Source organism: Varroa destructor, unplaced genomic scaffold (assembly GCF_002443255.2).
Source record: "Varroa destructor unplaced genomic scaffold, Vdes_3.0 BEIS01000006.1, whole genome shotgun sequence".
Lineage (NCBI taxonomy): Eukaryota > Metazoa > Arthropoda > Arachnida > Mesostigmata > Varroidae > Varroa > Varroa destructor.
Window position 1 is genome coordinate 12,941,007 of NW_019211459.1, and position 25,362 is coordinate 12,966,368.

Below are 25,362 nucleotides of genomic sequence, written 5' to 3' on the forward strand. Positions count from 1 at the left end.
TATAACAATCGTCCAACTTTGAACAAAGCAATGCAATTCTTCCCCATCAAATCGGAAACGGGGTACGATCTGCTATGAGTTATCGTTCCGCGACCGACCGACCGACCGACCGCCCGCGCGCCCGAGCCAGATTACCGAACCGCATTATTGTGAGATAGCGTATCCCATTATTGGATTTTGGCGGTAACCAAAACCATGCAGTTTTATAGGAGGGACAGTTTCGTATATTCGAATAGGCCAGTGTTTCATACAACAGTTTAGAAATTTCAGTCGATTAGTACCATTTAAGTAGCGGCAATAATAACAGTAATTTTTACTTGTGCACAGAGCGTACAACATTGCTGTCGACCTGACTGCGCCCAATGTTTTTATAACAAAACGCTGTCTGCATACGAAAATAAAGCTAATCCATGACGACATATATATATGTCGTATATATATATATATATATATAACAAATCTGTTATAGTGAAAAAACAATGCGTCGTTTTCAAGCAAAAATAAGTTATGATCCAATTCGCCCGCGCTAGCTAGACAACAATTTTCTTTTTGGCCTGAAATCGACACTTTTGGGATGCAAAAACTGACGACGGTTTTGGAGACGAATCTATCACTTGTCAATTTGTTCTGGAAAAGTTCCAACGTTTAGCCTTTTTTACACTCTTTGCGCGTTACTGTATACCTTGGTCCTACTGGGCGTTTTAAGGCTTTGCGTTGGTGGAATCTTTGGCCTGTAATCGGCCCAACATTTGATTTCGTTAGAATTTTTTGAAGGTAACGTATTCGAATGGCACATTAACAAGTTTATATTTACCAGCATAGCTTGACGAATGGTTATTTTATTGGCCGATTAAATATAAAAAATATTCTAAAAATAATTAAAGTTTCATTGCGTTCTTAATTCACTCATTATGTGTACTCCACTAAAAGGGTTGAAGGATATCCTTTTTTCACAGACTTTATTGAAACTAATCTAGGCCTGTTTACAAGGACGTCCTTCAGGTATTTCTAAAACATTGCTTTAGATAATTGAATAGTTTCGTCATTCAGAATATAATGGCCGGAATGTGAAGCTAGATATCGTACTTCTACAGCTAATTTTTTATGGATAACAATTTTCAACACAATCGAGTGCTTTTAGCAACGTGTGAGAAGTGTAAAATGTGGGTGCCAGTTCTTACGTTTCTATGAAACGGTTGAAATTTAGACGTTTACTTTTAAACAACCAAATATTTTACGTTACCAAAAATAGCTCAATGTTCAACTAAAAAAACTTTGACTAATAACAAACTAGATTACCCTTTTCCACCAAGTTTGAGTCTGCAACTCGGTGATTTTTGGGGCCTAAGTTGATCCTCTGCTGACGCGCTAATTCGATTATCGAAGCATACCCAGATGAAGTCGGCTGAGCCAACTTGTCCATAGACGACTCGGATGAGTATTAACATGCCGATTTCGGTTTGCAATCCCTCGGCCGACATGTTGACTAAGTTTTCAAGTTGTTATTAGAATAAGCCGGCCATAGGTCAACGCCTAAAATACGTACCTGAAGTATCCACCGTCAGACGGACAAAGAGAATCCTACATAGTATTCCTTCTTGGTTACGAGAGTAACACGACGGCTACCGTCCTTTATAACATTTTCTACCTAGTTCAAGCAGGTATTCAATAGAGGGCTGTGTTGTTTACACTGTAGACCAGTGATAAGACTACATTTTTTAGTTGATTCCTTTGTGCCCTAGCTGCAAATATACAACGGCTCAATTACGCATAGAAGAACTCTGGTGCTGTATATATAGATATATATATTATCTATATATACAGCACCAGATAGTGTTTCGTAGGGCCCCGTAGTATGGCCTCAATAATGCTAGGAAGGAAACGTGCGTTTGTATCGAGATGTCTGTGAAAACTGAATTGGACAAAGGAAATTGGTATATTTTGGGCTTTCTATATCAACACATATACGGCGCGAAATCAATTATGAAATGGAGATTGTAGCAATTAGTTTTAAGCCTTACACTGTTGTAGTTGTGCATAATTTGATTTCAACAATTTACATATTTTTGAATTTTGCCGCCTTCGCACGTGGGAAGCCTTCGATGTAGTTGACTCGTTCGGTTTCAATTCAAAATTTCGATTCGTGAAGTGTTCGAGTGAACGCGAATTTAGAAAAGAAAACGTTTCTAGAAAGAACAGAGCTGGGCTATTATCGAAGGCAGAGATAACTTTTCTAGCTGTAGTTTTACAATAGAATATGAAATGTAATCTTCTTATTACAAGTAGCTCGCTTCTGTTTATCAAAAAAAGTCGGTACGATTGTGAACGACAACAAGAAAAATTCCCATATATTATTTATATACGCGGTTCATTTATCATATGTTAACCTCTAGGACACCTTACGAAGTATTATAGCTTTATATTATAACGTCTATTGTCGTTAACATTTTATTATTGTCATTATTGTTAAGTCCGCGCTATCCGAGCTTCGTTCGTAGCGCGGTCAACATTTAACTACACAGGGAAATCTACACTGGTTTAGAACTCTTAAGATCATTGAATCGTGTGTTTGTTTTTGATTCTAATTATAATTTATTAGTATTAATTGTATTTGTTTATGTTCCTTCACTGTTCAGTTTGTCTGTATTAGGCAATAAATACAAAAAAAAACTAAAATTTCCGCCCTTGAAGGGTAATCACGCTTCGAGTAGCATCGATTGGTATGCAATTGATACAATAAGTTAAATCGTGGAAAAGCTCAAGGTAAACATTTGAAAATACGTTATCTCAAATCCCCCTGTTAGGATACTGTGCTTTATAAACGTAGCTAGAAATGGTATAAATAACTTGAAGCAATTTAATCGATAGTCCAGTCGAAAGCGCTATAAAGCAGTCAACTATAGCGAATCGCACAGAAAGCGGCATTGGTTTTGTGCGTATTCGTTTTTTTCATTAGACCAGTCATCCTTTTTTGCCCTCTTTACGACGTCATCACCCGTCCGCCCCTGTTCACCGGTGTTCCCAGTTAACCTAATGAGAGCAAGTCAAATGGTAGAGGTGAAAGTGTTTTTTTTTGTTTACCAACCTATTCTTTCTCGACGCCAAAAGGCGAAAAAGGTCGTCGTTTGCATCTACAGGTTCTTCATCATTTTGTAGGCACCCAGTATACCTAGCATTCGAAAACCGAACTGCGGAACATACACAATGCATGTGTATTTAGACGTACCCCTATAAGAGACGCGCTTTGAAAAGTAGCAAAAGGCAAAAAAAAGAAAAAGCATAGGAACATCAAAACGCGCACTCTTGTCACCAACAATCGCGCTATCGTCAGCGTCAATGAACAGTGCCGCCTGGGCACGCACTGTGTGAACAGAAATTAGTTGGCAATTTTTCTACACTAACAATGCAGAAGTAATTAAGATTATAACAAGAATGGGTCAAAAGAACTGCAAGACCGGGTAGAAGCAAAAGGGACAAGCTATCCGGCTAAATCTACGAACGGAGTCTTACACCCAGTGCACCTGCCTCGGTACCACGGTGAGCGAAACCGTAACATATCAACAATCTTTTTGTAATAACAGTTACAAAAATGTTATTACAAAAAGAAGCGCGCATGAAAAGAAAATGGAACCTGTAAATATTATACGAGAACAATCAAAGACCATAAACATCACGAATATGCAGATTTATTCACCCAGATAATATTTGTTAGGTAGCTTAACTCAAACCATTCCACACATATCACACGGCGGTGTTTCCACACGAATCAGCCCAAATAAATGCGTGTCTAGAGGGTTGACCTAGGCCGCCGTAATCGTCTTCCAAAAAATGGCGGGAGACGTCCCGCCCAAGTACGACCGCACATCATTACGAGAAAAGGAGGGGTATTTGAAGTTTAGACTTCTGGTTGTTTGTTGGCTTAACTTATATTTAGCTTAATCATCAAAGTTCTTGCATATCATCAAATGGTAGGAGTGAAAAAACGTGGTTTCGAATAGCATTCAAGTCGATATGCTGGGCGAGCATCAATATAGTGACATGATCTTCTATATATAATTTGTTACTATTATTATTATAGAACTATGGAACGACATAGGCACGGTCCTCTATCGAAGGAGCAGTTCAGATAATCAATTGGACTATCTGTGTGTGGCGTCGTACATTATGAGTTCGTGCTGTACAACTACAAACGAAAGAAAAATTAAGCTGATTTAAAAAAATATTAACTCCGGGAATTTCCTGAGGTCAAACATTTTTTAATACGTCTCATGTCGATCGATGTTTAGTCATCGTTGGTGCTTTTTGACTGATATAGTATAGCTAATAACTGTAAGAATAAACATAACTCAAAAAAAAGAAAACACAAAAATCTTTACAGGCAAAATTAATAATAGGGATTTATATTCATATATTCGTGCCTTGCTAATATGATAAAGTTAGTCTTCTTGTTCATTTCACGTTGTTGCCTTTTTACTATGCGAAATATGGCGACGCTACAACACTTAAATTTGTTATTGTCTTCATCTCTTCATTTTTCCGCTATTTGTGTTCTAGATTCCTAAAAACTTTTACGGAAATGATGCGTTACATATCTGTAACCTCTGAAAAAGGTCGCCCACATATCATCGGTGCTCGTTTGGCTATCGTATTGACTATACTACAGGATACTTGCACAATACGCACATCTATTTGTCCTAAACCAAAGATTAGCGATGGTGTTTTTTGTCATGTTTTCCATGTAGCTTGATCTCCGTCTTCCCGTCTCTATTCTGCTTTTCTCTACCGGCTACTTCGGGTCTATTTATTCACTGCCGCTTGTAGTTCGCCAGCCGTTCGGCAGCAGACAAATTCGTATGCAAACCTATCCTAGGTACAGGGTAAACAACTAGAGCAGCCAAACTTTTCGGGTTGCAGTTACATTCTACCCTCGCTCACTTAGCTTGTACAACTTTAACAAATAATCAAATAAATAAACAAAGACACACACACGCACAAACGGAAAATAACACAAACAGGCACTCAAGCTTCGGCTTTAAGACATTTTTTACAACTTGAATCTTCGTTGACCTCTGTTCCAGCTAATATTTAGGTGATTCAATCATCTGGACACGACGAATAGCTTATCCTCGTTTCCCTTTAGTATACGTGAAATAATTCGAACGATAACGCTGATTATTATCGACATTCAGGGGAAGAGGACCTTTTTGTTTTTACGTTACTGTCATGATGCTTTGTTTTCCACAGTTGTCGCTGGTGCCGCTACTGCAGTCGTCTTTGCAGATTCGTTCTAGTTAGTGTTTCGCTTGTTTCATTAGTGTTGTTTCCATTCATCGTCGTTGTCGGTGTTGCGTGGGCATTACGTATAAATAGGACATTCTTTTTTTGTCATTCAGGCCATTACTTGCCATTGTTACCTGCTAGAGTTAACAGCGTGTTAGGAAAAAGCGTCTAGTATAGCGAAGGATCAAACGTTTTTCAGGCGCAATCGGATCCGGATAAATGTGAGTGCTCGTTCGTTCACAGGTTTATTCCCTAGCTGCAGGGATGTCATCGTTATCATCAGTAGGCGAAGACGCAGAGCGCACAACGCGCGTTCGTCATACGTTTAATATATAGTTTTATTGTTGAAGACATTTTCCCTGCTTCGTTTAGTAATCCACTACTGTTTATTTTGCTGGCATTAGAGCTACTTCGACTGCGGCTTTTGTTCGATTTGAGAAACTGTAACGCGTTGGGGCCGTTGTCCTACGTCGTACCCGGGCCCGTCTCAACCAGACAACGCCAGGTGTTAGTAGGACGTTTAAAACAGTTAACGGTCATTTGTCAAAAGGAGACAGGGATAGGTTTTTTCTAGATAACTGTGTTGTTGACAAATGTGGAAAGCAGAACAAACCTACAAGGGGATATCTGACCTACTTGTCTTGAAACTGCATGAATTCGATTCGGGATATACTAAGAAGTAAGGAAGAATTTTTCAAGTACTCATGGAGAGGGTCGGAGTAATACTAATAACCATACACACGTAAATAATAGAGAGATGTTGTAGCAGAGCATCGACTGTAATTCGATCGATTTCCATAAAAGACATAGGGGGGTAATTTTAATTTGAGTCGCGTTTGCTACTCAATAGGTTCCCAGAAGTTGCCTTCGCGCTTGTCAGCACTGTCAAGAGCAAACTTTGAATGAGGATATAATGTAAGTACAAGAACGTATAGCTCGTGGTGAATCAAGCTCTACTGCTTCTCAAACTAACCCTTTCTTGTTTCCATAGCATAAGAACGTCTAGATACGAATAAGAACGAATAAGATTACTTAAAATTTAGTCCAGAACCTGAAATAGCAATAGAAAGAAAAGCAAATGCCGAGTACATAAGCGTATTGCACAGTTATAGTATGTAATCCAGACGGAACACGTTGGAAATGGAGGAAAGGGGCATTGAACATCGATAAAGCAAGTTGCCTTCATCTCGCTATAAACTAAAAGGTTTAGAGCATACGGTTTCGGTAGTAGCGATTTCACATAAACAAAATATTTTGTACATTGTCAGCAAGTATATATTAATCGACCAAGAAACTATCCCATACTGCTGATCCGAAATCAAATTAAATTTTGAATTTTTGCATACGTGCGTTAGCTTGATCTCTTCCAAATATCCATTAAATGACTTAATTATATTCCGAGAGGGTGCTAATGGGTAAACAACGGATAACGTAACTTCTTTGAACTCTTGTTTGGGCAGCCATTTTTCCCGCGTGCTAATGTTAGGGCAGTTCAGGCACAAGGGTACGGCTATCTGGAGTTAGAAGATGATATAGCATAAAGAGGCAACCTAATATTATATAATTATAATATTAATAGTATATATATATGCCTCAGTGTCTTATGTACTTAGCCGATTGCTAAGCGATAAATTACATTGTATATGATGGTCTATAATGTGACGAGGTGTTATACACAAGATTCTAGATGTTAGTGGGGTTCGTCAGTCCACTTCGTCACGAGGCAAGAGGCAATGTGTTTTCAGCAATATTAGAATTAAAATGCACGGTAATTAAGCAACGAGTAGGTTCCAAGATCGATGTTGTTCTATATCCCTTATAGGAATCTGACGTTTCATCGTATTTAGCCATTGTAATACTGAATATAGAAAATCCTGCTGATATCAAGCCATAGTCATTATAGAACTGTAATTCCCTGACATAACAAATCTCATACGATTATGTTCAGAGACCGCCTGACCGGCCGCAGATGTGTGTACCCCAACCCTGATCCATGTTAACCAAAAGTGAGGCTTCTGTCTTTCTTTCGCGGGCTTTCCTTGGACCAACTCTTGATAGCTAGTCTGTGTATAGCGTGCATAGGACACGCTGCAGCAATCAAACGCAATGAATACACAGAGATTAGGAAGCCGCCGCGGCAATACAAAGAACACATAATTTTTTGTTGTCGAGATTCTTCAGCCTCTCTTAAGGGCGGCAATTCTGGTAGTTGGTCATCAATATATATATATATGACAAATGATGTTATTGCGGAATCTCCAAAATCAATGTTTCATTTCTGTAATTTTCACCGCTTTTATCCAACTCCTTTCAAATCACACCAACATTGAACTGATATTTTAACAGGAATGCACTACTCACCCCCCCCCCCCACGGCCATCATCAACATCATCAAGGCTATGCACTGTGCTGGTCAAGTGTTTGCACGTACGTGCCTTAACTCGTGGTCGCTTTTGTGGTTACTGCCAATGCTGCCGTTACCGTTATCACTTCATACAAGGGCTCGATTATCAAAAACTCATTGTGGCCATATAACAGCCGCGTTCGTCGACAACTGTAACGCTACCGTTATTGATCGTGACACCGTTTAAATCAGGAACAATTCCGCCAGTTGTCGTGACCTTTTTTGATGCGCTACCTACATTACACACATTTAAGGGAGGTGGTAGACTAATAACGTGGTGAGCGCGCTATGCACTAGCCGATCCTACCTTTCTATAGGCCACTATGTTCCGTTAACATCTATGCATTTGTTTCGTCTGTCGTCATGGGCGATTCTAAGCAACGCAACGGGGCTACCATGTTTCGTGCCAACACGTTTTGGAATCAAAGCTGCTCGCCCAGATTTCCTTCGCATTGATAGGAGAGTGGGTTGCTGCGCGCGAAGCGCGAGCAATACTTTGTGTTCGCCACTGTTGGCCATGTATAAATCACTACCATAGCGGACGTTGTTGCTGCTGCTGCTGCGACGGCCGCTGCCGTAATTTGTTCTTTCGTTGCCGTTATCGGATGCTTCTATCTTTAGAATTTCGAATTTTCCTTCTTGTCTTCTTCGCTTCTAGTCTTGGGAGTAGCGGGGATGGGAGCAGCGATAAGGGGGCCATGTTTGGTCGTCGAGTGGGCGGCCTATAGTGTAAGTTGGCTGGATAAAAATAGGAACCAATCTAGCCAGTTGTATTATTATAATATATTGTAATAATTTGCGTGGCGATGGCGGCAACGGTGATTTCTACGCTGCTGCAGTTATAGCGTAAAGAATACGAACGTTACTGTTGCTCTAGACGTGATTGCCGTGTTGCCGCAAGTGAAGGCAACGACAGGATTTCCAACTCATTTACTACATAACTAACTGACCGCTGACCACACTGAAATGACCATGACGCCAAACGGATCATGCAGCAGCTGCCGCCCATCAGCTAACTGAATGCTACTGAATGTAACAGCAGTAATAATAGTCGAAGGCAAGGTCTTCGCGGTATTCATACTACGACCTCTCCTACACACACGCTATATATAACAATATTTGCAAACAACCATGAAAATGCGACCCATCGCACAGATGATGACAACGGAATAAAAGGATAACGAGTTAACGATGACAGGGCAACAAATCGGGGGCGAAGAAAAAAATTAGGTGCGACACTGTTACGTTGTTGTAGTCGAGAATTGCACGATAAGCCAACGCTATTGTCTTTTGGATTTGGAGTATGACTCAATTTAAATAACTAGGTCGGAAAAAAATTCTTATTGTTGGCCGACTTTAACGAAACATGAATGAATAGTGAGAGAACAGATACTAGGTAAGTTAAAGTTTTATATATATTGTTTGTAGTTTCTCGTTACCCCCTATTTTCAGTTCGGTCACTAGCAAAGAAAAAGTCTAGCGACAGTCTGACACGTTGGTACTCTTTTCATTTTTGTGCATTTCAACTTTATTTCCTAGCACATATACATGTATGTATATATATATACAAATACTACATAAAAGGCATGCTAACGGTGACAACCAATGTGCATGCGTTATAGATGAAGTATGACGTGTCAGATTTTCCTTCAGGGTCAATTTTCAGACCAATGTATTCATCTTTATCTTAATCATCAGCGATATCAGCTTCGATTATATCGCACCCCCAACACTGAATGTGTTGGGCATATAATATCAATGCTATTTTATTATACGGGATCCTCCTGCGGCGTAAACTTTCTTATCGCTTACGCTATTATTATTAATATTAAAGGCTCCTGTTCCATAAAGAGCTCTTGAACCTGATTACGTTGATCAGTCCTGCTGTTGTCTATAACTGTGATACAATCGGCTTAGTAGCGAGAATCGGTACCGCATCCTTACCATGGCCTCATTACTGCTTCGGGCGGACTTTCACTCCGTTCGCTTTTCATTTTCAAGATTTTTCGGTGCCACCGTCGATTATCGTCAGCAGCAAGGCCAATACAAGTCGAAACGACAAGTAATATTAGCAAAAGTTAGCCTACCCTTGTTGCTTTAGCAGGTCCTGAATAATTCACGGAATTGCCCGGACGGTCTGCGTTAGCATTTGTCGTTTTCTTGGCCCAGTAAAACTACCTGGCCTGCTGATTTGGCGCTCATAGCCAACGAGGCCAAAGTTTCAACCAACAGCATCCGTCACATCAGCATCAGCGTTACGTGCCCGATATGTAATACAGGATCTCATATATACGTACACAGATAGATTTGGACGGATGCGCGCGAACCTCAAACCATAGTAGCAGTTAAGCAACCCTAATGGAACGCAAGCTTCGGCCGATTACGTAGCGAACGCGTGCATGGACATTATGATCGCCTTTTTCCGTTTGGGGTTCAATCAGTGCTATCAGTAATACGAATGAAAACGCAAAAAATAGCCTTAGAATGCTATTGTATATCGTTGCTGTTGCTGCTGCTGCTGCTTGCGCAGTAGGATATCGTTGTCTGTGCGAATCTGACGACCTAATGCACCCGCTCGACTAATTCTGGTTGTCCGAGGAAGTCCGAAACGAAGTCGGTGTGCATCTGGCTGGTGGCCCACTAAAAACAGCATTAATTAAGTGCACATATGATACAATCTGTGTTCGTGAAAGTATCGTCCATTAGTCGCCACTTACAAAACGAGCGTTACAACACATTGTACCTACATTTTCATATGAGTTCTACTACATACTACTGCTCTGCAGTTGTCGTGGTGGTAATCGTCACTGTGCTTCTGCATAGCTGTACGTGATATACGCATTTTACGTAGAAGAAGAAGGTAACCGTTTATCTACTGACAGTTCTGCTGATTGACCTGTTACCAGTGGTGTCATACCAACCTTAGAACTCTGTTCGTTTTTTATGCGCAGCGCGCCACTCGTAGATAGCGTCATCGTTCAAGCTGGCATGAATTTACACCGCATTGGTTGCTATGTGTGTCAGCAATTTTAACAGAAGCAAAAGCGGAAGTAGTAGCAAGAGAAACATCGTTTGAAAGGAGCAAAAAGGACCTTGTTACGGAACGGCAAACGACCTACCGGCAGGAACAACCTTATGGAAAACTTTCAACGGCGATCTACCAACCATAGTCATGCGACTTCACGAACGCTCCACTTCTTGCATACCCTGCGACATCGTCGACTTCGTGTATGGTTGTAGTTTGTAAGGCTGGAAGCATTATGTGGCGACGCATGCCGCATAATAGCTGATCTTTCGGCCAATAACATTCGTTGATGACACTAATGATTGCCCTGATGGATTACTAATGCTGGGAAAATGGAAATCCGAATTTGAACCTCGGTGCTTTATCCATTGATGTTACTTACAACGACAATAATAATGACAGTGGCTGAGTGATGATGTCGATGTCAGCCTGTCTAACGCCCATAAGCGACAGGACGTCTGCAGCGTTTGTACTTCATGCAGGATGTTAGCGTGACAGTTACTCAAGACGTGTACGGTATGGGATACCCGCGCACCATGGTTTCTTTTTCTTAAAAAAAAGTTCTCCGTTAGCAATGGCCTGGTACTGACAGCTCTGTTTAGTAATACGAAATAGTTCAAAGTATTGCTGTTTTTCGAAGAAAACATGAGTATTGATGACAAACGATGCCACTTCGGCACTCGGTGCCAGACCGAGTCGTAATTGGGCGACTGACGTTTCGTTCAAAGCAACTGAGATGTGAGGACACGATGAAGACGCACTTCATATCACAACAAGTGCGCGTCGTTTCGGTTGAGGTTGATGGTGCGACCATCTTTCTCTATCTCTTACTACATGTTATAGTATTTATTCAAGTTGTTAATTGAACTAGCTAATCTAGCTCTTATCGTCATAGATACACGTTTCGTCTCTCCTTGTCAGCTTCGACCTGGACGTTCAAAATTTTAAGTTTTTATACGCGTTACTTCTACGTACAGAAGCTTTCTCTGGACCAGTGATAAGTAAAACTTCTCCAAGCGGTTGTTTATTAAACGAAGCCAAGTATGTACGTTGTTTTGACACGGCTTTTTTCGCGTACGTTCTATTCATTTTACTTTGATTAGAACTATACACTAGTACACGTCTTGCACTTATTATTATTATCATCATAGATCCCACAATTTTATCAATATGATTATTAAAATCACCGGTATGGTATAACCTTCTATATGTAAGATTGATGATCGACGCTCTTATCTTGTAATACGCTAGGTCACAACAGAGATGCCACCACAGTCAGCTGCTAATCAACCCCCACATAACGCCAGAACGTTGGCGAGGTCCGCCATATTCGTCCACAAGACGATGTGTACTAAATAAGCGGTCGGTGGCGATGACCGCGTGAATCACGTACGAACGCACACACGTAAACATGGCCGCAAACATTTCAGTGTTTCGGTTATTGTTAGTACGTAACTTGTCCGTCGACTAAGCAGAGTGCGTGCTCGTTTGTTCGCCCGCGCCACCTACATCATTGCAATCCGTTCCCGTCGCATCAGAGTGAGCAAGACGACCCTTGGCGCTACACTATCTCAACAACGCCAAACGGGAGTTGCTATTGAAGATTGGGCAATTGAACGGAAGCTGGACGGTTAACGTCACCGTCGGCGTTAAATTGAGAACGTTTGCACCAGCAATAGTTGCAATAACGATACGAACCGCGATTGTTTGTAAAAGCCGTCGTTATATCTCTCTCATTTAGGTTTCGTTATTGTCGCCTACGTCGTTGTTACTATAGTAATTATTATCCTAGCCAACTTTATTGTCGCCGTCGCCGCCGATGTCGTTCCCTTGATTTCTAGCCACATTGCGGGAACTGCTCACAGACGGTTACTTTGCGTCCACTAAAAACCCATCTAGTTTACAGCTGGGCCACAGAAAACGGAACGTGCAAAACATAATGGCAGTATATAGGCGTAAGGAATAACGTCGTTACGGCCACAGCTGTCAGCTATACGACTTCGCATCTGTATACTGTTGAAATAGAACAACGCGTGCAGGTGTACTAGCGATAGCAATATTAAAGAAATACGCCTTTTTTTGGTGGTGCAATTCCTTGCGCTACCTATATCTAGCAGAACTGCGTTTCAATATGTGGGGACGTGCACACGTTTTTTCCTACTGCTTACTATAGTGTCATATGTAGACGAGTGCATGTGACGACGCTCCCAACTGGATAGCTTAAGGCTAGAAGGGTTCTAGCGCTATCAGAGGTTGGTCCTTAGGAGTAAGTTGAGGTTGGGATTTCTATGATTGTAGATCGTTTTCATGGTTTTCACATGCTATTGTTACTAATTGCATCGGAATGGTGTACCGCGGCGAGATTCGTTTGAAAAAAAACAGAGGTCAACTATATTATTATTCGTTCAAATGTTCGCGCTGTTCCGCTACCGGCTACTGGCGTATTGGCTTTATATCTTGCTTTTTTTTTTTTGTATTTAATTGGATTTAAGTTATATTCTAATACAAAATGGACATATCTATTGTTATTACTGTTGGTGTATTTTTGTTAGTCATTGTTCACGAGAAATTTACTTTTTGCATGATAGTACCGACCTCCTCGTGTTTAATACATAACCTTCCCTAGATGAATACTTCAGCAGTATCTGCTAAAGTGTTTGAACTTTAAAATAGGCCAATAACTCAGCGTACTTCAGCATTATTAGCTGGAACGAGAACCAATAACAGCTCCTCTGTACCACCTTTTCCATAAAGTTCTCTGTCATTACTATATTGCCCCCATCGTTTGCTATTAGAACGGGCAAGAAATCAACTGGTTGTATAATCAGGGCTCTCCTTATATTTACTTACTATTAATCTATTGCCGGCACGCGCTTCGGCCTCCATTTGTTGGTATAACTTAGCTCGTTAACGGCCGTACGGTTTTTCTAATTATAGAAACATTCACTTTAAGCTTGATCTCTGCGTACTAGTATGCAAGGCTGTACACCAACCATATCAATAAGCATAGCGAGGCGATATGATTTATGATGTGTCCATCATAGAAAAAATTAGCGAAGGCTGGATAAGGCTCATAAGTAGGAATAGACTAATTCGCATCGGACCTTTACATCATCGTCGGAGGCCAAGAAAAGCGGAGTGGACAATAGGGATAACGACTAACGTTGACTCGAGCATCAACGACGCACAGCAGTCGTTGATGCTCTGAGGAAGGACGCATCAGCTAGATATGGTCAATTGCATTCATTAACTACGAATGCTACGAGACAACAACGTTGCTATTGGCACTGTATATGCCTGTGCGGTAGAAGCTAATGAAGCGAACTTTCGATCGGCAGCCTTTAAGGCCTCCTAGAACTTTTAGCCGTTTTATGTACAGAATACAAAGTCTAGATGCAACCGTTAAAGAATATGGCATGGCACAACAGCAACAGAATTCGGTCACCAGTTGACCATCGCTTACTTAGTTTTGGATATCACTAATCAAAAGTAGTATGAGCGCCACTAGGCCAAGAGGCCGGCCAGCTTGCGTCGCCGGATCATCTGCTGCTACAGGATCCGCTAACCGGTAACCTGGAATAACAATGCTAAATGAATATATATTCGGTATTATTGTTGTTGCAGACATTCTGTTCCATTTGTTGTGTTGCCGAACATGATTGTCAGGAACTATGAGCACTGCCAAAAAAACAGCGATCATCGATCAGTGACAATTAAAGCAGGAATATATAGTATCTGTACACGTATGAAGCAATATGAGCCCTTTTTCCTTGTGTGGCTGAGGGTGACGACAACACACAGGTCAATCAGTATTATCACCAAAGTCAAGCCTCATTCTCGTACCACAACTAGCTTTTATTGGCAGAATCTGGACATCGGTCGATAACGACATGAAGCTCGTCGTACACGAGCCCCAAGAGCTTCACACCGTAAGGACAATACTAAGATCAACAGCGGCCCCAGTAGGGTGCAGAAAGTGCAAGCTCTGCATGCTTGCCGCCGCTGAAAACGGCTACTCGATCATTGGTCGACTATGAAAACTTCGTCGACCTCCGTAGGGAATCACCGGCGGCAACGGGCGTCACCCCTCGTGTACAGTATTGAGGGCATTGGTTTACACAAGTATGCAGTGCTACGGCAAACGGCAATTGTCATGAGAAGAAGGTACAGACATAATGGATAGAATACACATAGTTATTCACTACAACTCCGCAACGGCCAGACGAAACAAGATAAAGGTCAAAAGAAGTCATAGCGATAGATAGTCATGAGATAAATGATATTTTATATTGCAGAGACACACACACATACATATATAGATGCCCAGGCATGTAAAGCGACGCCGAGTCGACTATCTACTACCGAGTGGCAGAAGCAAATTCAACTCCCATTGGTGCGATACCGCAAGCAATGCTAAGATGAACTACTTGACGGCGCACGATGAACCACGGTCAGTGGTTGACACTCTTATTGACGACTTGCAGGGGAAAACGAGCCGACCAGGTCGAATATAACGGGATTGCTACAGAAGCACCAACAATCGGAGAGCAAAATAATCCGTAGCAGACCACATACGTTTGCCTAGGATAGCATTGGTCGCTGTTGCTGATGGAGACCAAATTCTACCGCCGCTGCTGGCCCTGCTTTCATCATCAAAATTAGGCGGCTTTTCAAGTTTGCTTTATTCTCAACAAATCGGGATGGCCAGCCAGGATCACGCGACGCGGCTCCGATTATGACAACGATAACAGCGGCAACAATACCAGGGTAACAGGGTGATTGCCGCTTGGGACGACACGACACGACACGCAACTCTCACGCGACTCGAATACAACTTACGATTCGTGAGCTATCGTGCAAAAGTATCTGCATGTCACCCTATCTATACGTGTGTTTCCGTTTAATATATGTGTATGTATTTAGGGGTCTTTACTAGTCGTTTGTTCCTTGCGCCTCTGACGCATTCTACTGGTCCGCTGTGGTATCATCTATAACTTTATGGGCTTTGTAGCGTCGCTTGTATCGTCAGCTAACGTTGTTAGCCATTCAACCTAGCAACAAAAATGCATGATCAATCCGGTTCGCATTGAAGGCCGAAGCAGAGTCCCTTGAACAAAAACAAAGTGAACATGGTCGTAAGAACAACTGCAGCTAGGGGGCAGAGCCAGAAAGCTTGTCGACTATATGTACTGACGCATACAACTAATGTATAGTGTATCGGAGATAATCGGATGGGTCGTTGGCTTAGGGGAACTTTAGTATCTGATGCCGACAAAGAAAATATCGTTATCACAAAGATTTATGTTACTGTTTTGCCCCCTAAGCTCATTTTTATAGTACTATTGAACAACAAATTTTGGCAAAACTACTTCTATCAAAGGCCGTTATTGTCTGAATGAGCACGGACCATGTTGGCTTAACGAAGTTCTTTTTGCATGTGTACCTACTCCTCTCAGGCTCGCTCCGCATTATTCAATAGGCTACCGCCTACGGTGAGGGTGTCTAAAGTGCGATTCCGCACTCAACCTCATTCGCTTCATCCTCTAAGTTATTGATTTCAAGGATGCTTATGCTGGGTTCAACTGAGGACGTACTTCATTTGAAAAAATATAGGACTACACCAAAGTCGTCTTTCTATACCTCTTCGCGGTCTAGTTGTGCTTGAACTAGTTCTTTGCCGAGTATTATCGAAAGGCGATATATGTCCGCCGACATCTATGCACATGGCCAGTAGAGGTAGTCGTATCCACTATAATTATATAATAATAATGGTTTATCACCAATATCTATAGATCTATAATATTATAAAACTGCAAAGTTTACTAATTTTTTTCCGGATTTCTTGGCCCTTAGAGTTACCTTGATAGGAAATACACAATATTTAAAAGGGAGCTAATTGTTGTGCTTATATGGAAGCGCTTCTCGGTATCAAATACGTCAGATAGCAATACGTTTATTATCGTTCTAAGGAGAACAATATGTTAACCTCGCTTGGGTTTTGCATGCAGATATCTGCACTCGTTATACCTTTACCGGCGCGTTTTTCAAATGATTTTTTACTTACTGCTTACCTGAAACAAACAAATATAGTGACGGCAGTCATTCTATCCATAGTATCTCAGTAGTATTGCGTATGGACGGAAACGCAACGACACATAGTCACACACAATAGTTGGATCAGTATTCCCGCATCGTCTATACTATAGGATGTGTTAGCGGTTCTCAATTTGCGATGTAAGCTTTCGAACAATGTTCAGAGTACGCCATTTTTAATTCACTTCCTTATCGTTATTTTATAGGCGTGTTTCGTCTACTAATAACCAAAATTCTACTTGAAACACGGATTTTGTGAATAAGCCTATTACACACAGAGGGAGGGTACTTAGTCGGTATACGTGTTTTCGGCCCGGCTTTACTGTTGTTGTCGAACCCTTATCGAGGTTAGGGGAACAAGGGTTTACCGTGTCGACTCGCATTGTCTTTCAACGGACTCGGGCCTTTTCTTGGATCGTTGCTGTTATGATACTATATTAATGAAACTACTGGTAAGAAGGCAGATATGGTTCAGCAGTGACGTCGAAAATACACCGACGGCAAAATCGACAATATTTGCTTGTATCTTCTCAGGTGTGCGTGCATCACCGCGTTCAGCATCACAACGGACCTTCCGTCATCTTGAACTATCAGACTAACCCTATTTTTATCATTACCGCTATTGCTACTCCCGGCTTACGACCAAAAATACTTCGTATCAGAAAAACCGAAGTCCAAATCTAACAGGGAACGCGGAAGACGAACCGCCGAGACCATCATCCACTGTGACGACTACGGCGGTGTAGCAGAGCCAGCAAAATCAAAAGAACAAAATCAGTAACCAGCCTCATTTCGAACGGATGTTAGCAATTGGCAATCGTTTGTTTACGAATCAGTCTAATTCGTTGTCTCTCGTCTTCTTTATTACGATTGTATAGCATAACGACACGCTTGAAGGACATACCAGATTCCAACAGGAACCATATATTTCCTTAACGCAAATACTAACGTTAAAATACGGAGAAAATGGCGCCGAGGTGACTTGCGTCCATATATATTTCCGCATTGTTCATTGTGTATAGCGGGTAAAATAAGATTACCCTCATGAAAAGCTGGTTTAATGCTAGGCAACTTCACTGATGATGATTTCATGAATATTTTTTGCTTCAGCATCGCTTATCTTGTTGGTCGGTCAGACAGCTGTTGTGGTTCGATCAAGAGCAAGCAGACGGCTGGATTATCGCAGCGATTTCAATTGACCAACTATACAATGTATTTACTTACAAATCCAATCAGGTTCAATGAAATACATTGGTTAACGTTCACACAGATTAATTAGGTATTCACCAAAACATTCGGACGAATGGCGTGATAGGTAGTCGGAGATTTTTGGGCACAACCAATTACAATGGCTAGACAACAGGCCGCAGCCGCAATGAGGGTCTATAATGCAAAAGGTGTGGTGACCAGCCCAGAAGCAGCACCGGCGGCAGTAGTGGCAGGTAATAATAACTAGTTGAAATCGCTGAGTGTGGACGAAGGAAGAAGTACGCTATGTAAAGCTAGGTCAGCATAGTCAGCTAGCTAGCCACAAGCAGATCGTTGTTGTTATCATCGAAAACTGGACAGGGCGTCTGGCTGAAGGAATGAATGAAGGGGCTTTATGTGAAGGCCTGCTGCAAGCCAAACGACCACCCCCTAACTCTTAACTATAATGCTTTAAAAATCAGAAACCAGTCAAAATCAAACCGAAATTTACCTGCTATTACTAACAGTAGTGGCAATCGGAGCGGCAGTAGGATAATACCCTACATGCCTCTACTACAATGCTGGCAGATCGTTTTTCGTCTTTCCATGCGGTAAGAGTCAGTCTTTGCGACGGCAATTTTCTCCAACCCCATCGCTACAAGAAACAATCGCCCCCAATTCGATTTATGTGTTGAAATAATCTTTTTATTAGATTTTCACTAAACTAAAAGAAGGCCGGAGTAAAGGCAAAAATTATTCCAACTGCTGCCGAAAAGAGCAAGCTCTTAGCATTGTGATCCATGCTCTCCGTGTTAGATAATCTCTGTAACCTTCGACGCAATTAAAGCTACTCTATCTGTGCAGTCCGCCCGAAGGCGGGTAAAATACAAGGGTACAGTAAGGACAACTGCTGCATCCTAAGTCTGTTTTAAGGCAGAAAGGAGTGTGTATATATATAAGTGTATATACGCACTCGTTTCCGAAAAAAAAAATATATATATATATATATATATATATATATATATATATGTTTTTTTTTTCTGTCAGTTCTTTTTCTCGTTGACCTTCTCGTACCAGCTATAATTTGCCGCGAGTTGCCGAACAAGCGTCAACATAATGGCGACAATGATGGAGATGGCGTTAGGGAAGCATGTAAGAAAAACGCTATGTATCTTCGTCATCCAAAAGTCTTGTCTATTTCCCCTTACGTCATTGCAAATGTAGGAATTTGACGACAATGGCACCGCCGATGTTGATATGAATCTGGACGTATGCTGATTAGTTCCTAAACGACTTCATCCTTTAGGGAAGTGCGCCGTGGGCTTCGGCTGGGCCGCTTTCACAAACGGGTTACCCAATCGCCTGTGATTACCTCGGCACACCAGTGACACCACCCGATCAGTAGTGTTCATTGTCCACTAGCCATTCCCTCTCTCTTATTATGAAGCTGAGTGGACAGAAATTTAGGCATTTAACATATACCACCAAGTTCCTTCTGTTTATCTGGTTCAGCGAACCTTTCTGTGCTATATGCTTCTTCCCATAATCTTAGAGGGATGTGTTACTTATGATATTTTATACGCGTTTATGCGTTATTTATCTTGTACGCAATAGTCAAATCTCGAACAAAATCTCGTGGTTGCAGAATTCGCTCTATTACATTTGTTGTTACAATGTTATTTATCCAGTTAGCTTTATCTATTAGCTATCACACGTTACTACACACCTGTAGTCTTAATAATAACAATATTTAATAATAATAACTGTGTAGGCTGTAGTTTAAAAAAACGCGCGCTAACTGGACTTGTGCTTTTGACGTCGGCGAACCTCATGTTATTTGCTGTAGGGTAAGGTAATTGATTGTTGCGTTTTCTTTCGGAGTACATATCACTCTAGGAACAAGCGATGGTGAAGTCATCACTAGAATGAATCTGCACTTGTAAACAGTCCATTATGTATAATACTATGTATACTAGGTATAAAGAGATTTTGCTAGTTAGGTCTTGTATGGCAGGTCTTTGTAACTGATGGAAATCAGTCGATTTCGGCCAGCTGCGTTACAATGGTCGACCCTGAAACGGACAGTTTCAGCATTTATTGCTGCGGGCCATGTTTGCGACTATGGACGCGTCCTTTCGATTCTAGGACAGCTATAATATTTAACTTTGATTGCTTTTGTTACAATTTATAGCTAGCCACCATGGCTTATGTATTATGAGTGCTTACTTCTGCTACTACTGGCAACGTCAGCAAGATGTTAACCTACGGACGGGCATAAAAAGGTGTCGATGATTACGATCATGGTGATAACTATACCTAGCTTAATCCGTCAGCTACTCGTTTTCTATATGAATATTGTTAGTAGGAGTGTTAGGGTACTTCGTCACAGAAATTTGAGCGTAATTTTTCGTTCGGTTAACGCGAGATCATCCAATAGGTGCGTTTGTAGCATAGATTTACGAATTTATACTTCACTATTCGATCATAAATGACGTATTGTCAGTGTTATCTGAATTAAAAAAGAAAACTACTTTTAGCTATCGAACACTGCATTCGCATTGTCTACTTTTAACAAAGTACGCTTGAATAGTTTCAGCGGTGGATAGCTTGATTACATGTACGTATCGAGTAGCTCAATTGCAAACTGGGCCCGACTGGGCGATAGCATCACGCGCACGTATCAGGACCGATCCGCCATGAACTAATAATCCACTGATGCCTCAACTGTCATTGCTGCAATGGGCCTTTAACAACATCGACAAAAACATCTATGACGACTAGTTAAGCAGCGAAGCGGTAAAAGGAAACAAACGAATATCGGAAGCACGGACCATCCAGACGTTACTCGGCCGGTTAGTTGGTCAACCTATAGCCGATCCCTGCATAATGTCTATAATCTAACCAAGTGGCGCTTCGGCTGGAAGATGACCGTAGTGGGTTGGGGTCGTGACGATCCTGGGACGACTCTTTTTATTTCTACCGTTCGCTTTTAAAGCAGAAGCGCTCGCCTATCGTCGAGAGTAACGTTAGCAACGCAAAATCCAGATAGAGATCCAACAGATTCTCGGACAATAACAAAAGATCCCAACATTATTCTGTTTCTTTCACCAATAGAATCGAGTTTACACAAACCTGGCCTAAGGTAGAATCCCGAATCCGGAATCGTTGCAGCTGTTCTGTCACCTGGTTAAACCGTCGTCGTAGGCAAAAGTCCTGTTGCTCTATAACAATTTTTCGCGTGCAGTTGACTTAGCATCGTTTTTCAATAGAGGCGCCGCATTTTCTATCAGCCTGCTTCAGTAACCCAGTCTCCCAGCGCTAATAATTCTAATAACTTGCTTTGATTGTCCTGATTGACATATATTCGCTGTCGTGCCCTGATCCTTTTATGACCCCGTAATAGATGTCCTACACCCCAATTGTGCCTTGATTGCTATTACCTGTGACTGCGTTATGCTTCGCCCGTTTCCTCCATTTTTACACTAACCTGAATTTTCAAAGCTTCATGTTAATGTTATATCGGCTGAGAAAATAGGGGACTAAGCAACATAACAGCTTATGGAGCCACTACCACATTTCCTTATCCCTGTGTTATAGGTCAAACGACTTATACGTAGTAACGGTATATTCTGACAAATAAGGCCGCCGCATAGTCACTGACTGGACTCATTATCGATATATATATATGTAGTTTAATGTAATTTTGTTGATGTTAGAAGGGCATGTCACATTTATTTTAACTTCAAACATCGAGGGAAACAAATTTGATTCATTTGAAGGTGGTAACAGTGTATGTTCTTATAAACGTACAGCCAATTATTGAGTAGATACACAAAATATTATCTACCATCTGAGTGAAGGCTTGCACCACTACATCGTCGGCTGCGTATCTGTTTTGCACTAAATCGATTAGGAAGAAATAACAAGCAACATTTTGTTTGTTCTGTGTACTGAATGATGTGCGGGTTTTTGTTTCAAAGGATCCTGTAGCCTCAAATTATCTAGGCATAGATCTCTCCGATTTCGCTGGTGCAGACGATTCACTAGTCATCATTTATCCTAGACGTCCCGGCCAAGACCGTTTAATGGAACAGCAGGCATTGTCTTTTAGCATTTTACTTTGCTATTTATCCAGCAGCCACAGCGGTACGACGTTTTTGTCTTACTCCCCAAAGCTGTTGCACGTCTTACATAGATAGAAAGATCCAGAAGCTACGACGATTCGGCAAGGGGGCAACAGCATCCACTGCTGCAGTTGCCAGCAACGAGGCAAACAGGCGGGAGCTGTTTGCTCCGTTGTCCGACCATTTGGCTCAGCCAAGTACAGAAAGGCCTCACGTGATGGAGTCACAGACTGAAGAACAGGAAGCGCTGCAGCCGCTAATGGCGCGAGGTCAGGTTGTTTTTGTCGGTTGTTGTGCGTTGTCTAAAGATTGGCGAAGCGCAGCATAAGTGGCCTCCTCCCAACTTGTTATGTATGCTTGTCGTGGCCGGCTATGGCCAAAATTGTTCCATCACTGCACTGTTTGTAGATTGACGGACTAGGGTAAGACAAGCTGTGCGTGACTTCTAGGTACTGCAAATTAGGACTTTTCAGGCATCGCAGCATCCGCCGCCTCCGACACGGGCGGTGTATCAATGACTGCACCATCAGCGAAGAGTTTGACAGCTATCGAGCCATTATCGACGGGCACCGACTACCTGGGGTCAATCAGAACGACCGTTTGCTTACATCAGCATGCGACAAATCAGCGAGCGTTTAACTAGAACGAAACTATTCAAGTCATCGCAACAGTCGAGGTAGTCTCGTACGGCATATTCCCTGCGACTGATGCTTCCGCTGTTGTTATAGTCGATTCCACGAGAATGCTAGCACTACGTAGCAGCTAATACCGTTGCTCGCATAGACCATGCCGGAGGCACTAGTGGCAAACAACATCAAATGGCAAGGCAAGAACCGAAAAAAATGAACCGTGACGTACTAACAATTTAAAAGTTCCATTTGCCGTTTCTACCTGACGCCACTTTAGCCACGGTCGCGGCGTTGGCGGCAGCAGCAGCAGCAGCTGCCACTGCGGTTAATAGCGGCTTAACTGAAGACGACTGAAGTCGCACACGAAGATAGGTAACTGTCCAAAAAAAACTAACTGATCATTGGGTCGGCAGGCCAATGCAGCGTGCGACAAACAGCGGCGGTTGAGATCGAGTCGACACGAAGGCGAGGGATCAATACATTGCCAGCCGCCGGCGGATCGATCAGGGATCGAGCGTCGCCAGCCCAACATAACAACACAACATCGCATCGTCATTAGCAACTATTTCAGAACAACGACACCATCTTCGACAATGGCATCTTCGGCTTCGTCATCGACGTTCATTGTCAGAACTCGTAGCGGAACGCATCGCAACGGTGGTACCTTGCCCGATCGTCGGATCTCTTATACTGCTTCAATAATCAGTAGCGGTTACAGCAGCGGCAGTCGTAACGAATAGGACTCTCGCATCCATTGAGAAACCACTGTCGGTCGATAAATCTGACAACTGATGGGAATGGCTAAGTCCTCGCGGCCTGACCCCAACAAGAGTTTGTAATATCAGCTCAACGGGGCGTTGTTTTTGCTGATCGGCAGCTGCTAGAGCCGAGTGTTTAACGACGGGTTGACGACGATTGCGGATGATAATGAGATTAACGACAACAAAATGGTATGATTATGCATTTTTATAATTGTTCCATGCTAACTAATTTTCTCCTTCCGGTAGTAAGCTGAGCTGGCTCATAGACATGGTAGTACTGGTTTAGCCTGGTCTGAATAGGAGCCGTAATCTTTATTGCTGGGTGGGACAAACGTGGTATGAAAATCGTTGAATTGGGTATGGCCGATTGGTTAGTATCTGATGTCTATTCAATACGTTAACTTTTTAATATTGATTAAAACGTGGGAAGATACTTTCTAAGCTGAATTAATGCGAACACCTCAATTCAACGGGTCTAACAAGGTTTCATCCGCTGCAGTAATGTAACTTCGTCCCCATTTTTAGCATGGTAAAAGTATTACCAGGAACTGTCGAACCACACTGTTTTTTTCTACACTTAACAAGTGCTAAATACGAAATACCCTACGTTTTCATTTGTTTGCTAATGAGCAATGCGAAACCGTTCTCATACATTATTGGTATCACGCTCGTGATAAGAAGTGCTTGCCGGGGTGCTGAAGCAGAACCCCACCCTTTTCTACAATAGAGAAACACATAAGCATTTGTCGTACAAATGTCGCACCTTTCAGGATGGGCAAGATTGTATCCAATCCACCTGACTTTTCATACACGTCCTGTGACGAAAGGAAACTAACCTTCTCTATGCACTTTAAAGATATATGTCGGCCATATATTTCAAGTTTACTATATTAATAAATAACAATTATTTTTTGGACTATTACAGGCAACTCAGAGGAAACATTGCACCAAATGTCCCAAGTTGTGCCACTCGTTCAGATCGAACCCTATGGCAAGTTTACTTTATAATAAAATAAAGCAGACCCTTCATATTGTATTTATAAAATTGACAGGCAGGTACATCAATACGTTATTTACCGGTTCCTCTAATAACCAATTTCGAGTAGACACAACATCTTTATCTATAACGCTCGTTAGCCATATAAGATAATCAGCTGTGAGTGAAATACAGTTCCCTGCCTTCCTGAGACGTTTCTTCCTTAAACGGCATCTGCCTTTGCTCAAGCTACTCCTCTATCTCTAAATTTTCTAGATCTAGGTATATAGACTCTGTATAGAGTATAACCCATATATATTCCAGCAAGATCCTATATCGATTCCTAAATAGAGGCTCTATGTATAAGCTCATTAGTAGGCTCCTGTTTCTCAAGACCCAAAGGAGAGATCAATTGCATATATTATACGTTCACTCACTTCGACTGAAATCAATCTATAAGTAGACGTGGCATTTTATGATAATCAACGAATAGCTTTGTCTGAGAGATCGCATTTATTCTGTCTGATCCTAACAGCATTGTAGTTGCTCAAATCGAAAAGTTTACCTACTACAGCCCCCCCATGGTCGTTTTCGTATAAAACGCATTAGCATCGCCTAGATTGTGATACAGAAACGACACAACAACGATTACTGGTCTATATTATTATGAAGTCGCCTGTGGCGTAGTTGATCCTTCACGGCGACGGGGGAGCAGTCGAATAGCATCCCGACCAATGATCGCTCATTCGCCAAAAACAATTCGTAGTAATAATCATAGCAATAGTACGATGGGGTGATGGCAATATCAACAATAAATCTATTGTGTAACAACAACAACAATTACGACAGAGACAACTCACGTCAAACAAGGAACATAGTCCG

The 25,362-nt window shown here is 41.8% G+C and overlaps 1 protein-coding gene and 1 long non-coding RNA gene across 14 annotated transcripts in view; one reads left to right on the top strand and one right to left on the bottom strand.

Moving 5' to 3' along the window:
* Positions 1–25,362, bottom strand: part of LOC111252892 (uncharacterized) — a 343,362-nt gene that overhangs the window by 79,512 nt on the left and 238,488 nt on the right. The gene's annotated exons all lie outside the window — the stretch shown is intronic.
* LOC147754881 (uncharacterized) lies at positions 10,070–24,533 on the top strand. Of its 2 annotated transcripts, XR_015330078.1 has the most exons (3): positions 10,088–20,842; positions 22,588–23,693; positions 24,430–24,533. It is a non-coding gene; the product is annotated as an uncharacterized LOC147754881 (long non-coding RNA). The 2 variants fall into 2 exon arrangements; XR_015330077.1 differs by having other exon boundaries at positions 10,070–23,693.